Below are 13679 nucleotides of genomic sequence, written 5' to 3' on the forward strand. Positions count from 1 at the left end.
GTGGTTGTTCAGAGGCCGAGAGACCAGGTTTTAGTGGGGACACCTCCCAGCAGGGGTGCTGTCTTCTGCATCCTATCAGGGACACACAGCTTTTCTTTGTCCAGGATGTGGCCCTTAGAATTTTCACCTGGGAAGTTATTTTCTCCTGTGGTAATTAGTAATTTGTGACGGAGTTTTTGATGCTGTGTAAGTAGCCCATTCTTCACCAAGCTTTTAATTAGTTATATCATAGATTAATATGGGCCTTAATTTGTGACTGTTATTTTTTATGTTTTGTTTTTGAGACAAGGTCTCACTGTGTAGTTCAGACTTTCTTGAACTCTGCAGCAATCCTCTTGCCTCAACCTCCAGCGTGCTGGGATTATAGGTGTGTGCCACCATGCCCGGTATCATTTATTTTGATACCTAGTAATGCACCATGTAGGCAGTGGAAACCCACTTAAAGTGACGAAAACGCTCCCTCTCAGACTGGCCTGGGAATCACTATGGAGCCTACGCTGGCTCTGACTTTAAATCTGTGGCAGTCTTCCTGCCTCAGCCTCCTGAGTGCTGGGATTATAGGTGTGCACCTCCACGCTCCACTAAAGTACTCTCTTGATTTGCCCCCATCATGTGATTCTCTCTGTCTGGCATATGACTCATTGTATCCTTTCCTTACCCCAGGTCTGGGATCAGCCATTCCTCTGAGGTAAATCCGAGTCTTTCGGAGCAGCATGTGTATGCCCTGTTCTGGAATGTGGTACTTCAAAGCCATGTCCTTGGAGACAGCCATGACATACAGGCATAATTGCAGCAATCCACATGTATACGGGCACATACTTGTCCATCAGTCAGCAAGTCCATGAGTGGAGACTGACACCAACAATCTGATCTGATCAATACGGGAGACACCAACAGAGTTGTTTTTGAGATAAGGTCTCATTGAGTCACTGAATTGCTTTGACTCTTTAATTTTTCTTAATCACAAAAAGGAAAGACATGCCCTGTAAAAATAACACTTTTCCTCTCCTCCAAAATCCAAATGATTATGGAGTAACAAGTGAGAGACTGCTACCTAGAACAGAACAGGGGAGACGTCTGTAGAGGTCACACACTGACTTGAAATAATATCCTGTGGTTTAGCTTCTGTCAGTGACACAGTGGGTGGAAAAGTGAGCAGTGAGTTTCTGCTCTTGCTCAGAAGGTAAAATACAAAACACTGCTTTGAAAGCTTCAAGGTCTTATAAACATCTTTTGGGGAAAGAGGGAGGTAAATATGTGTCTTCAATTTATATAATGAAATCAAATATGAATTTTTAAAAATCTTTAAACAAACCTCCTTCCCTAATTCCCACATTTCAGAATCCACTTTGTCTGTTCTGCTGTTGTGTTCCTCGCCTGCTGTAATCAGTTTCTAACTCCCAGGCTCCCCAGCACCCTCCCGAGGCGAGGGAAAGCCAGCAGTGTTAGCGCGACCGATTTTGAGTAGACTCTGCGGGTGGGTGTTAATACTCTAATGTTTTTTCCCCCGCCAATCACTGTTCCCAGTGGCGCTCTGTAGACTCTCTTAAGGCAGTTTCTCGTTCGCATCCCACAGTGTTCTCATTGCTTTGTTATTAAAAACACGAAGCCAGCCTAGCTAATTTCACTCCGGGGTAAAGCTCCATCGCGTCTGACTCCCGCGCAGTTCCTCGGGTTCCCTGCACCCGCTTCCAGTCCTCCTTCAGCAGCAGCATCAGGGTGTTCCAGGAGGGGGTGAGCTGCGGGTGGGGAGGGCCTTTCCCCCAAGGGTTTGCGCGAGTCACGGCTGCTGCTGGTCTTACACGTCCTGTCATTTGCAGGCTTCTTCGCTTCATTCTGAGTCACTTTCCCACCGAAGGAGTAGCGAGGCGAGGGGCGTGGCGTGGTGGCCAGGGGCGTGGTCCAAGGAGGCGTGACCGAGATAGTAGTGAGGGGAGGGCGCGGACTGGCAGAAGGGGGCTTGGCGAAGGAAAGGGGCGTGGTCGAAAGGGGGCGTGACGGAGGCAGTGGTGAGGGAGGGCGTGGCCTGCAGGGAGGGGCGTGGCCTAAGGAACCTGGAGTGAGAATAGCGAAGGGGCGTGGAGTTGCGAAGGGGCCATGGCAGAGGGCGTGGCGGAGCTGAAGGCGCTCACCTGGTGGGTCAGGAAACAGCAGGGCAGACCGTTGTCTCAGGTCAAGCCCCGCCTCCCGGCAGCAAACCTGCATTCCACCGCATTATCCGCTCAATTTCCGAGCCCAGAGGCTGTGAGGCCGTGGTAGGTCTAAACCACGACGTCTGTCTTCCTTTGTATTGGACCCAACGTGAAACTGCTCCTCTGCATGCCGTGGTCAGTGAGTGTCTAGTTCAGGCTGCGGTCCTAGAAAACCGCGGTGGGGGGTGCGGACCCGGCTGCGATGTGTTTCCCACAGTTCCAGGGCACGGGAATTCGGCCAGCCAGGTGTTGGGAGATTTGGCGTCTGTGGAGAGCACCTTTCCTGCTGTGTCCTCTTACTGGAAAGCAGAGAAAGTGAGGGCCAGCTTGTGTCTTCCCCTCCTCTTACCTCCTTCTCCCCTCCTTCTTCCCTTCCTCCACCTCCTCCTTGAGGCAGGGTCTTCTGTAATCCGGGTTGACCTGGGATTTGCATAGCCCACACTGGCCTCAGCCGCCTGAGTGCTGGGATTACTAGCCGGTGCTGCCTGTCCGCTGTGTGTCTCTTCCAGAAAGCGCTCCAAACCTATTAATGGGGCCCCAGCCGCACAGCCTAGTTAGCACCCCAAAACTGTTGCTTTTTGGTTGTCACTTTGGAGGGAGACGGGGTATAGTTTTGGAGTCTTTCCCTTCTAACAACGAAACAACTGGGAATGGGGTGGAAGCTTTCAGCCTTCTCCTTGGGCTCCCCACAATACGGTCTCTTTCCATTCACTTTTCTGAGTTCATAGCTCCGCCAAGCAGCACGAATGCTTCGCGGTCCTCAGAAATACCGTCAATGGCTTAGATTGCTGTGGACCCTGCGGGCGGTGGAGAGGAGGTGACCGGTGCTTGGAGGGCGATGCGGCCTGTGGGAATCATGGTTTAGCGATTATTATTATCAGACCTTTCTGGATACAGGAGATTGGGATAACTTAAAAATAAACGTTTAAAGACTTTTTAACTTAAATTGATCTTAAAGGGTGTTATTACTTTGAAGCCTCATAGATTTAAATAAAGTAGAATTTCAGGTTCTGGCTCAAATATGAGCACAGTTCTAAGCGTTCCTAGTGGCTGACAAACGCCGTGACTGGGGTTCCATGGTGGTGCCATCCCGACTTCCTTGGCTGAATCGTTTCTGAGTGACAGGTTTGAGACCCACATCCTTCTTGTTAAGAATTCAGTAATGGATTCGGTTAATTAGAGATAGGTAATTTTACCTTGTATTAATCATCCTCTATCAGAATAAATTAACCTTTTGAGCTCCTATTTTCTGGAATTCCCAGCCTCCACAGACATGATTCTTGAGGCATTCCATAGCCTCATAAAATTTAAAACTCATTTGAACTTGCCAATACCCCTCATTAATAGAGTTATTAAACATAATAATCACAGAGATTGACTTCTTAGATCGTCAAAGATCAGCTTTAATTCAGGCCCCTCCCAGTTTGACCCTTCCTCCAATAGTAGAGAAATCCCATTAACATCTCCTAGTCTTCATTTCTTGATTTATAGACTGGGAAGAGCTTATTCACCTCAAGTTTTGGAAAAGCAGAGTTTGACATGCACTTCTGAGGTGTTTGGGACTGTTAGCACTGGTGTTAGTTTTTAATACGATCTGTAGGGAGATTTTACCCACTACGGATGCGTTAATCCCTAATATCCTGGAGTCCTTTTCCCTGTCTCCACTGTATTCACGATGGAGAGAAACACATCCAGAGAAACCTGTATGTGATGCCATTTCCACTATTGGTGGCTTCCAAGGCCCCTCGAGTGGCCCTGGAAACAGATATATCAATAAGGTCACCAATCACAGAGCTCATTGGGTGAAGATTCATGACATCCATAGTAAATAAACTGAAAACCCAAAATGCATTCAAATAAATTGATTAACAGTGTAAATTTTGGTTCATTTGCTTTTGCAAGGCAAAATAATGCAGTGGATGTCAGCAGGGCAATTTGGGAAATATTCAGACATTTGGCTCTAATTAGGGAGGAAAACACATCAAAACTAGATTCCATTTGGGCAGGGTTTGTTTATCCTTCTCATCTTGAGTTGGAGCCAAAGCTTTCAGTTTTGACTAATTCTTAAATGTTTCTCCAAATTTGGGCAGAGCCTCTGGCCCTATTTAGAGACGCAGCTTCACTCAGCACTAGGAGGAGGTGGAACTCAGCAAACTGAAGAGGAGAGGGTCACAGGATGAACATGGCAGTCACGGGGTGCACACAGAGGGGGTCTGTGAATTCTCCTTGCCATGGAGCAAATCCTGACCATCAGAGTCCTTTGGGCCAAGAAGCAATCCTCTGGGGAACTGCTTGGGAGCAGGGTAATCGCCCTTCCCCACCACCCATAAGGGCTAGCTGTCTTCCAAGTGAGGACCTTTATGTTGTCCACATCCCCAAAGAGCTGGTGCATGGCTTGGAGCTAGGCTTCAGGACAGGCTATGCTGCTGAGTATTGATAAGGAAAATAGAAGGTGAGATTCTGGGAGGCCCTGGAAGATGAATGAGGTGCCATCTTGCTGGACCTTTTATTTGAAGAAGAGAAGGAAATATCTTCTTGGCTTTTGGGAGGTATCTTGAAAACCAAAATGTTTGAGTTATTATTATTACTATTTTGGGGACAGGGTCTCACTGTATCCTTAATTTTTATCCAGCACCATGGGATGCATCCTGGTTTTGTCTTTTTCCATATTTGTGACCCTCTTCTCTGACAGTGAGAATCCCAGCTCCACCTTATCCTTAATATGTTTGCTTACTTGGTCAATTCCCCTAATTGTTCTGTGTTACTATAACAAAATGTCTGAGACTGAGCACTTTATACAGAAGAGATGCATTTAACTCACATTTGGAGACTGAGAAGCTTAGGGTCAGCTCAGCCTCGGGTCAGGAGGACCGTTTGACTGGGTTACAGTGGGTGGGTAGCATCAGGCCAGAAGCATGGGAAAGAGGGGCAGAGTGACCTCATGATGGGAAGGGAGAGGAGTCAAGCTCATCACTTTACATCTCTTGCTGGTCTGCAGGCCCGACCCATTCCCAAAGGCAGTGTTAATCTGTTCCTGATGTTGGAGTTATCATGACCTAGACATCTCCCATCAGAACACTTGTTACAGGGTCCACCACATCTGTATGACCACACCAAGTCAGGCTTCCACGTACTGCCCTGTGGGGGAGAAGGCACGTGTAAACTTGGTCCACACTACAGCTCGTCTGATGGGCTTCCCCTCCTCCTAGGTACCTTCTTCACCTGGCCAGACTTGGGCTTTTTGCCAGGTGCCCCTCCACCTTCTGCAGCAGTGCTTCCCAGGTCCCATTGTTCTAAGACTTCAGGATTCTCCATGTAATTTAAATTTGCATTTTACCTGTGAAGTGGAGCAATTGCTAATGAAGAGCATCAGAATAAATCCATTCTCTATTTTACATACACAATCTTCAGTAAAATCAACATCACCCCAGAGTTTTGTGCCACTTACTTAATAGTTTTAAAATCAGAACTCAATTTCATGTTTACCCATGCAGGAGACATTATTTGAACCTTTTATTTATTTAATAAATGTTTACTGAATTCACAGTACATTCCACTTGTTATTCTAGGCACCGAGGATCTAGTGAAAACAGAGACAAAATTGCCTTATGTTTGAGTTACTTTCCCCCTGGCTGGGAAAAAATACCCAACACCTGTAAGTTCAAAGAGGGGTGGTCTGTTTTGGTTTACAATCAGCTCATACTCAGCAGCCCCAAGGCAGGGCGGGCACTGCAGAGCCGACCAACAAGCACAGAGGTTCACACCATGAGGCACAGGAAGCAGAGAGCAGAGAGGACCCAGGAGGTAGATAAACCCTTCCAGGCCACGTCCTCAGGGGCTGCCTCTTCCAATCAGACCTGAGCAGGGAGGGAGACAAACCTTTCCAGGCCACGCCCCTACTGGCTGCCTCTTCCAATCAGACTTGAGTAGGGAGAGAGAGAGAGAGAGAGAGAGAGAGAGAGAGAGAGAGAGAGAGGAGACAGAGGAGACAGAGACAGAGACAGAGACAGAGACAGAGACAGAGACAGAGAGAAACATTTCCAGGTCACGCCCTTAGTGGTTGCCTCTGCCAATCAGACCTGAGCGGGGAGAGAAAGAAACCCATTTAGGCCACTAGCCCTTACCCTGCAGGTGCCAAGGTCACCCTTCTCCTCACACCAAGTCATGAACACACAGACACTCAGAGGAGTATTTACACACCAAGGAGCATCGCTCTTCCCTAAAAGAAGGGTAAACCTGAGTCGCTGGTAGGAAATGGATGCACCTTAGGACCACAATGCTAAGTGAAGCACATCAGATGCCCAAGTTCAAGTATCATGGGCCTCTCTTACATGAGAAACCAAACTATAAAGACAGCAATCTAAAGGGCGGATAATAGGAGGCATGGAGTTAGAACTTTCTCAGATGCGGAGGGAGGGAGAGGACCGCGAAAGGGAGTAAGCTGTGATCCACGCGCGAACGTGTCCTAGCAGAACTGAGTAAATGGAAGCAAATGATAACGTTTCTATTTTTATGACCATTTCTGACTTAGTCCACCCTGAGTGGATGGAAGGAGATTGGGTCCCCCCTGGGGGCGAAACTCCGTGAGCAGCAGCGCTATGCAGGGCCCTCAGAATGCGTCCGAAATACCTCCACAGAGTTTGGCAATGTAGTCCATGCTGGCCTCAAATTTGGCGATCTCCTGCCTCAGCCTCTCAAGTGCTGGGATGGCAGGCGTGCCCCGCCACGTCCAGCTTTGGATACATTTTTGCAATGTTGTTTTGACTTTAAAATGAAACAGTGCGAGAGCAGGTAAGATTTTCACGCTACCCTGTTCTGCACGCACGGGGCAGTGCTTACCTGCGCCGCAGGGCGGTTCCAGCAGGTGCCGAAACCCGCAAAGTCTGCGGAGAGAAAGCCGAGCAGAAGAACAACTCCCAGCGTGGCGGGCGCCTTCCGCCGCCGCACCAGATTTTTGGGGGTCTGGCGCCACCTGCTGGCCGAATAGCAGCTATTCAGTTTTCCTTCTGGAAATTTTCATCCAGAAAGTAGTGTTAGGCACTTCGCGCTTCAAGTCGATAAGTAAAATTATTTAAAATGCTACGGTAAAGACATTGTGTGCAAACAATATTCCTGTACAGTATAAACTACCTATAGTTTATGACAGAATGTTAATCTTGAATGAGCTCTTTTATATTTTATTTATTTATTTATGTATTTTTTGAGACAGGTTCTTCATATGCGATTCAGGGTGGCCTTAAACTCACTATGGAACGCTGGCCTGGACCTCACTGTGATCCTCCTGCCTCAGCCTCCCGAGTGAAGGGATTACAGGTGTGTGCCGTCACACCCGGTGAAACACATTTTTCAAACTCCTAATTTTTTTCTACAGGATTTTCCTGCAGGGCAAATGGGAGATAAAGACATATTATCAGGTCTCTGTATTTTAATTTAATAAGCTGTGAAGTTCACAGTAAAATCACCTGTGGAGCTTTTTAATCTCCTGAAATCATCAGAACACAGATGGGAAACATCACAGCCAGGATATGGTGGGGCCGGATGCATGCAGTTAACTCTGGAAATGCTGCTTTTATTTTGTGGTGTTAAAATCGGGCTTTTATATTAGGTGCTTTGGGAATTATCATCAGTGCTTTGGTAAATTGTTGGGTTTATGGCAGAACAGAACACCTTACAAGCATGGAAGACATGAACAGTAAACCTTCGCCTCCCACCGTCTCTGCCACTGAGTGTGGCTTGAGATGGAGGATTCTAGAGCAGCGTGGCTCTCTCTCTGCGCATGACTTTTTAGTCTTTTTAGCAATTCTTTTTTTTTTTGTCACGTTTTAGAGATACGTAATGATCACCTTTGCCGCAAGGAAGTTGCCCATGACGCATCTTACTTCTCCTCTTTCTCCCCCCTGCCTTCAACCCTCCTCCCCTTCATATGTTTGGAAACTGTTTCCATTTTTCCTTACCCTCCCCTGCACCCCTGTACCCCTTCCCGTTTGAATATTTCTTCCCATTTTCCAACATGTATCGTTGGGGACCACAAATTCACAGTGACTGGTTGTGGGATGAAAGGAAGGCTTGGGGTTGTTGACACTGCCCATCTGGGATTTCCAGTCGATCTTTTGAGCGTGGGATCATCAACGCCTTCTTAAGTCTTCTGGCGATTATACTCAAGGACAAGCTACTTCAGACTTATGTCTGATTATCCACACCCTGGAGTTGGAGATTTTGGGCGGACTGTAATCCTTCGCTAGCTCCACCTATCACTGTATAGACCAAATAAATAGTGGCTATTTTGGGCGTGAAAGAGGTGGGATCCAGAGACACTGATTTCCCAGCCATTGTTGGAATATGGTACTTGTCTCTGTTTTTTTCTTTTCTCGAAACATTCTTGAGACTGACAATTGTGACTCTTGGCCAGGTTCTTGATATCGACAGTCGGGATTCTTGGCTGGGTTCCTGATAATATACATTTTGGTCCTTATTTACACTTCCAGTTTCTCACATTAGAAAACAGTGTGATAGTTAAGTGTGTGTCTGATTTATTTCACTTAAAAGTATGGTCTCAAGGTGCATCCATTTAGCTAGACATGTCTCGTTTATCCTTGATGGCTGAGTAGTATTCCACTGCATGAAAAATCCCATCTTCTCTATCCATTCATCAGTTGAAAGGTATTTGGGCAGTTTCCAAGATTAGCTATTACCTGTAAACCTAGCTGTGCATATACCACTGTGGTGTGATGATTTTACTTCCTTTAGGAAGATACCAGGAAAAAGAATAGCTGGGTCAAATGGGATCTCCAGTCCTAGCTTTTTGAGAACTCTCCACATTCATTTCCACAGTGGTGGTACCATGCTATCTCCCAGATGTGGAGATGAGTTTCCTCACAGCCAGGAGTTGTCACTGGCTGACCTCTCTTTCTTTCTTTTTCTAAATTCATTTCATTTCAAGGAGAAAAAACAAAAGAAAGAAAGAAAAATTAAAACAAAATTTCATGACACATCAATCAGGGGGCAAAAATGGTATGTATATTATGCATTGTCACCCCCAAATTATTCATCCAGTGCACAAAACATCTGCATTCAATTGTTCAAACAATACAGGCGCAAATCTTCCATTAAACATTTTTGCATATATTTATTTGTCATTTCTACTTCTATACCCAAGAATCATGTATTTATTTTAGATGCTCATTTTTGGATTGGGTCTTTAAATTTTGGGAGTATGTTTACACACACACACACACGATATTTGTTCTCTGTCTGAGGAAGAGCTGGCAAAAGTTTTCCCATTCTGGGTTGTCTCTTCACTCTGTTGGTGATTTCTTTTCCTGTGCAAAAGCTTTTTAATAAGAGGAGATCCCAGTTGTGGATTTCTTAAAAATGTTTTCCATACGACTGAGGTCTTGCTCATAAAGTCTTTGGCTGTACCGATGCCTTCAAGAGCGTTTACCTATTCTCTCTCCTAGCAGGTTTAGTGTTTGGCTGTAATATTTAGGTCTATCTGTTTTGATTTTAATTTAGTATGTGGCAAAATATGTGGTTCTAATTTTAATCTTCAGCATGTGCAAAGCCAGTTTTCTCAGCACCATTTATTGAAGAAGCTGTGTTTCTTCCAGTGCATGTGTTTGACCCCCTTAGTCAGAGATAAGGTGGCTGAGTGTGTCTAGAATTATTTTTGCATCTTCTCATCTGTCAGGGACCTGGCTAAGATCCCCAACTGCCTGTATGAGGGGTGCAGGGAAGGATAAAATGAGAAACAGAAGCACATTGAGTACAGTGTGATGGGGGCTGGGAGGGCAGTGCCTTGGGAGGGGCAGAGACCCAGCTGCTCCAAACCTGCCACTGTCCTGGGTGTATGAATTCATAGCCTCCAATACTAGTCTGTTCCATTGATCCTGGGGCCTTCTTCTTTTTGGCAGTACCATGCTGTTTTAATCACAATAGCTCTGTTTATAATTTCAAATGAAGGATTGTGATGCCCCCGCCTTGCCTTTGTTGCCCAGAATTGCTTTTGCTATTCGAGGTCTCCTGGTTCCAAATGAATTTTAGGATTGTTTACCTTTTTTTCCAAATCCATTTTATTTCAAGGATAAAAAGATACGAAGAAGAAGCGGAAGAGGAGGAGGAGGAAGAAAAGAAGGAGAAGGAGGAGGAAGAGAAGAAAAAGAATAGAAGGAAGAAGACTGCAACAAAATTTCAAAGCACACTGAAGAAGAAGAAAACTACAGAAAATTTCCAAACATGTCAATTGGGGGCAACAATGGTACATACATTGTGCTCTGTAGGATTGTTTTCTCTAATTCTGCAAGATACGTGATTAGAATTTTGATAGAGATTGCATCAAATTTGTGTAACAATTTTGGGAGTATGGCCATTTTCACGATGTTGGTTCTTCCTACCCAGGAAGAAGGAACCTCTTTTCATTTTCTGGTATCCTCTTCAATCTCCTTTTACAGAGTGACCGGCGCAGCTCCAATGAAACAGGAGACAGGAGACGCTTTTGTGGACAACAGTTAACTGCTAGTTTATTTACGCGGGCTCTGGTTTATATATTTGGCCGTGACCAATCACAGGCTGCCACAAGGAAGCAGGGCGGGAATGGGATGCAGGCTCCGGCTACCATGTCCAGCTGTGGCCAATCAGGAGTTGCCACAGAGTACGGAGTGAGCACGAAGTGCGCATGGGTTGGCTAATTTAAAGAGGGACGCAGCGCATTGCGGAAGCTGGCGTGGTCCTTAGTCCCGGGTGGGGTATGGTATGTTGAGCGCCTGCGCCCAACACAGAGTACTGTAGTTTTCAACTTAGAGGTCTTCTATATTTTTTGCTAAATTGATTCCTAGGTGTTTCATTATTGGGGGGATGTTATTTTAAAAGGTGTCACTTCCCTAATTTCTTTCTCAGTGAGTTTGTTGTTTGTGTACAGGAAGGCTATTGATTTTTTTTTCTCCTCATTGAGAGATTCAAGGCTATTGATTTTTGATGGTATCCAGGGCCTTCACACTAAGCTATATCTCAGATTTTTAAAATATTTTTTGTTTTGAGGCCGGGCCTTATAAGTTGTTGGTGTCAGACTTGCAGTCCTCTAGAATGCTGGGATTCTAGGAAATTACCTACTGATAAAGCGATTCACCAGTTGCTGCTTCTCTGAAAGGCTTTGCTCCATCTTTATTATAAAAGCAATTCAACGAGTATTCATTTGGCTCTGGCCCTGACCTTTATTTTGTGTTCCCTGTCAGTTTATATTTTGATCCCTAGTATTGGAACTCATCTCTGTATTCAAGATAATTTTCCACCTATTAATGATTTTAGAGGGAGGCAGCATGTGCTTATCATTATAAAGCTGAAGGCAACATTCATCTTTCCAGTGTCCCTTGCAGCTATGGATACGTGATCTAGGCTTAGCTAATCTTTTTTTCTCTTTGAGGTCTTACTATGTAGTCCAGGCTGGTTTTGAACTTGCAGAAGTGCTCCTGCCTCGGCTTCCCAGTTGCTGAGACTTCAGGCATGCACTACATGCCTGGCTTGGCTTAACTAGTCTTTGGCACCCACCTGTGACTGAACCAGTTGCTGGTTTGCCCAAGAGGTAGAAAGTCCTCTTTGGTGTAGAGGGGTACTGTAGACGTGTTGCTATTCAGGATGTGGGGCAGTGGGTACAGTGGTGGTTGGGAATCCTGTGGTCTGTTTCTCAAGCTCCATTCCCTGATGGTGATATCATGGCACAATCCCTGGCACCCATGGTCTAACGGTTGTGATGCTTTGTCTCCCTGAGCTGACTGTGGGGCTTGACTAATAACTGGTCTTTCTTATGCCTGCTAAGTTTCTGGGCCTAGTTCTTCAGATAGTTTAGGGATTAGGAAAGTTGTCAAGTAACTTTCTGTTTTAAAATTTTACATAGAGGCTTGGGTATGGTAGGACGTACCTCTTAGCACATGGGAGGCTGAAGCAGGAGGTGGGCTGTGAACTCAAGTCCAGCCTGGTCTACACAGTGAGAGCCTATTAAAACTTTTTAAACCTTAAACAAATTCACTCCATGCGGTGTGTCCTTCTACAGCTTTGGACACTGTATGAAGTAGTGCACTGGTTACTGCTGTCCTGACAGCTGCCCCCGGCTGCCCACCTCCCTCTACTCCTTCCCCATGCTGATTTCAATCCCTGTGGTCCTCTTTTGCCCAGAATCCTAGAATATTAACCAGTGACCTCTTAATGCTGTTACAGGACATTATAATATTTACAATAAATAAGAATAAATTTATTTTCTGTTTAAAATAACACCTAGAACTCATCACAGGCTCAGCATTTGCACTGTTTTCTCCTCTCTGCCATCTTCATGAACCTGGGCTTCTTAGACGAGGCTTCCTGGACCACGCTAATATCATAGTGCAGGATCCTTGTTGTGTGAATAAAGGTGCAGAGCCCTGAGGATGGATTAAGGAGCCCAGAGCTGCACTGGGAGCTGACGGAAGGGCCACAGTCGAGGCACACATTTTCTGACCCCAGCCTGCATGATGGGGATTTTGACAAGTGTGTCTCTCACACACACTTAGCTGAATCTTTGTTTAAATGACTTTGGTGACACTAGCCAGTGCTTTTTGTTTGACTGCAGTAGATTAAGGCACCCGAGAAACAGGTCTTGGCAGAGCAGTGCTCTGCTGGGTGTAAATTCTGCGTTCCCTTATCCGTTCTTCTGCTGCTGGATACACGGGCTGCTTTCAGGATGCATTTACTATGAACTGTGCTGCTGTGGGTATGGCGTGCCTGGCTCGCTGTACTGTTATGTCTTTTTTTTTTTTAAAAAAATTTAATTTTAAAGGGAATGAAACAGAGCAATAAAATGAATCGAAACAGCAATAAGGCAATAGGAAACCTACAATAATTATAGTACATTGTTGAGCTCTAAATGGTCGCTAGGCGTTAGGCATCCCAAGTCAATCAAACGATTCAGGTCCTCGAGGCAGAGGCAGCCGGTGGCTGGCTTGTAGTGGGTGGGGAGGCTGCTCTCTCCTTCCCCGGGCTGGCTCCTCCTGACCTGATGTCTTTAACTGAAGAACAAACACAAAAGTAGAGCTTTTGTGGAGGGGAAAGGGACTGAGAGCTGGAAGCAGTGAGAGGGAGGCAAAGGGTCATGGATGGAAAGAATCCAGGCGACCCGTGTGGGCCCCCCTGCCCCCAGGAGCTGCTCCTCACTCCTACCCCTGTCCTTTTCCCTTCTGACTTTTCCTGATCTGCACCTCTGTCTTTCCCCAGAATCCATTCACGAACTCGGTGTACCTGCCTGTCAGTCTGACTCAGACCTCATTTCCCCAGCACCTTAGCTGCTGGTCAGCAGCAGGGTCCTCGGAGAAAACCCAGGTCAGCATCGGTACCCTCGGCAAGGACCAGATACCATGAAAAGTGCTAAGATGGAGCGTGGGACCTTCCAAGCACTGAGATGCCCGAAGGCAGCCGCACATTTACCCCAGACGTCCCCAGCCTTTAGAGGTGACGGTCACGGATGCT

General features: G+C 46.1%; 1 long non-coding RNA gene across 1 annotated transcript; it reads left to right on the forward strand.

The window, feature by feature from the left end:
* Positions 1-2074: 2074 nt before the first annotated feature.
* Positions 2075-12910, forward strand: LOC134472901 (uncharacterized). Its single transcript, XR_010042916.1, has 3 exons — positions 2075-2327; positions 7402-7505; positions 10272-12910. It is a non-coding gene; the product is annotated as an uncharacterized LOC134472901 (long non-coding RNA).
* Positions 12911-13679: the final 769 nt, after the last annotated feature.

The sequence above is a fragment of the Cavia porcellus genome, unplaced genomic scaffold (assembly GCF_034190915.1).
Source record: "Cavia porcellus strain 051 isolate PalLab524CR breed Dunkin Hartley unplaced genomic scaffold, mCavPor4.1 scaffold_2, whole genome shotgun sequence".
Taxonomy (NCBI): domain Eukaryota; kingdom Metazoa; phylum Chordata; class Mammalia; order Rodentia; family Caviidae; genus Cavia; species Cavia porcellus.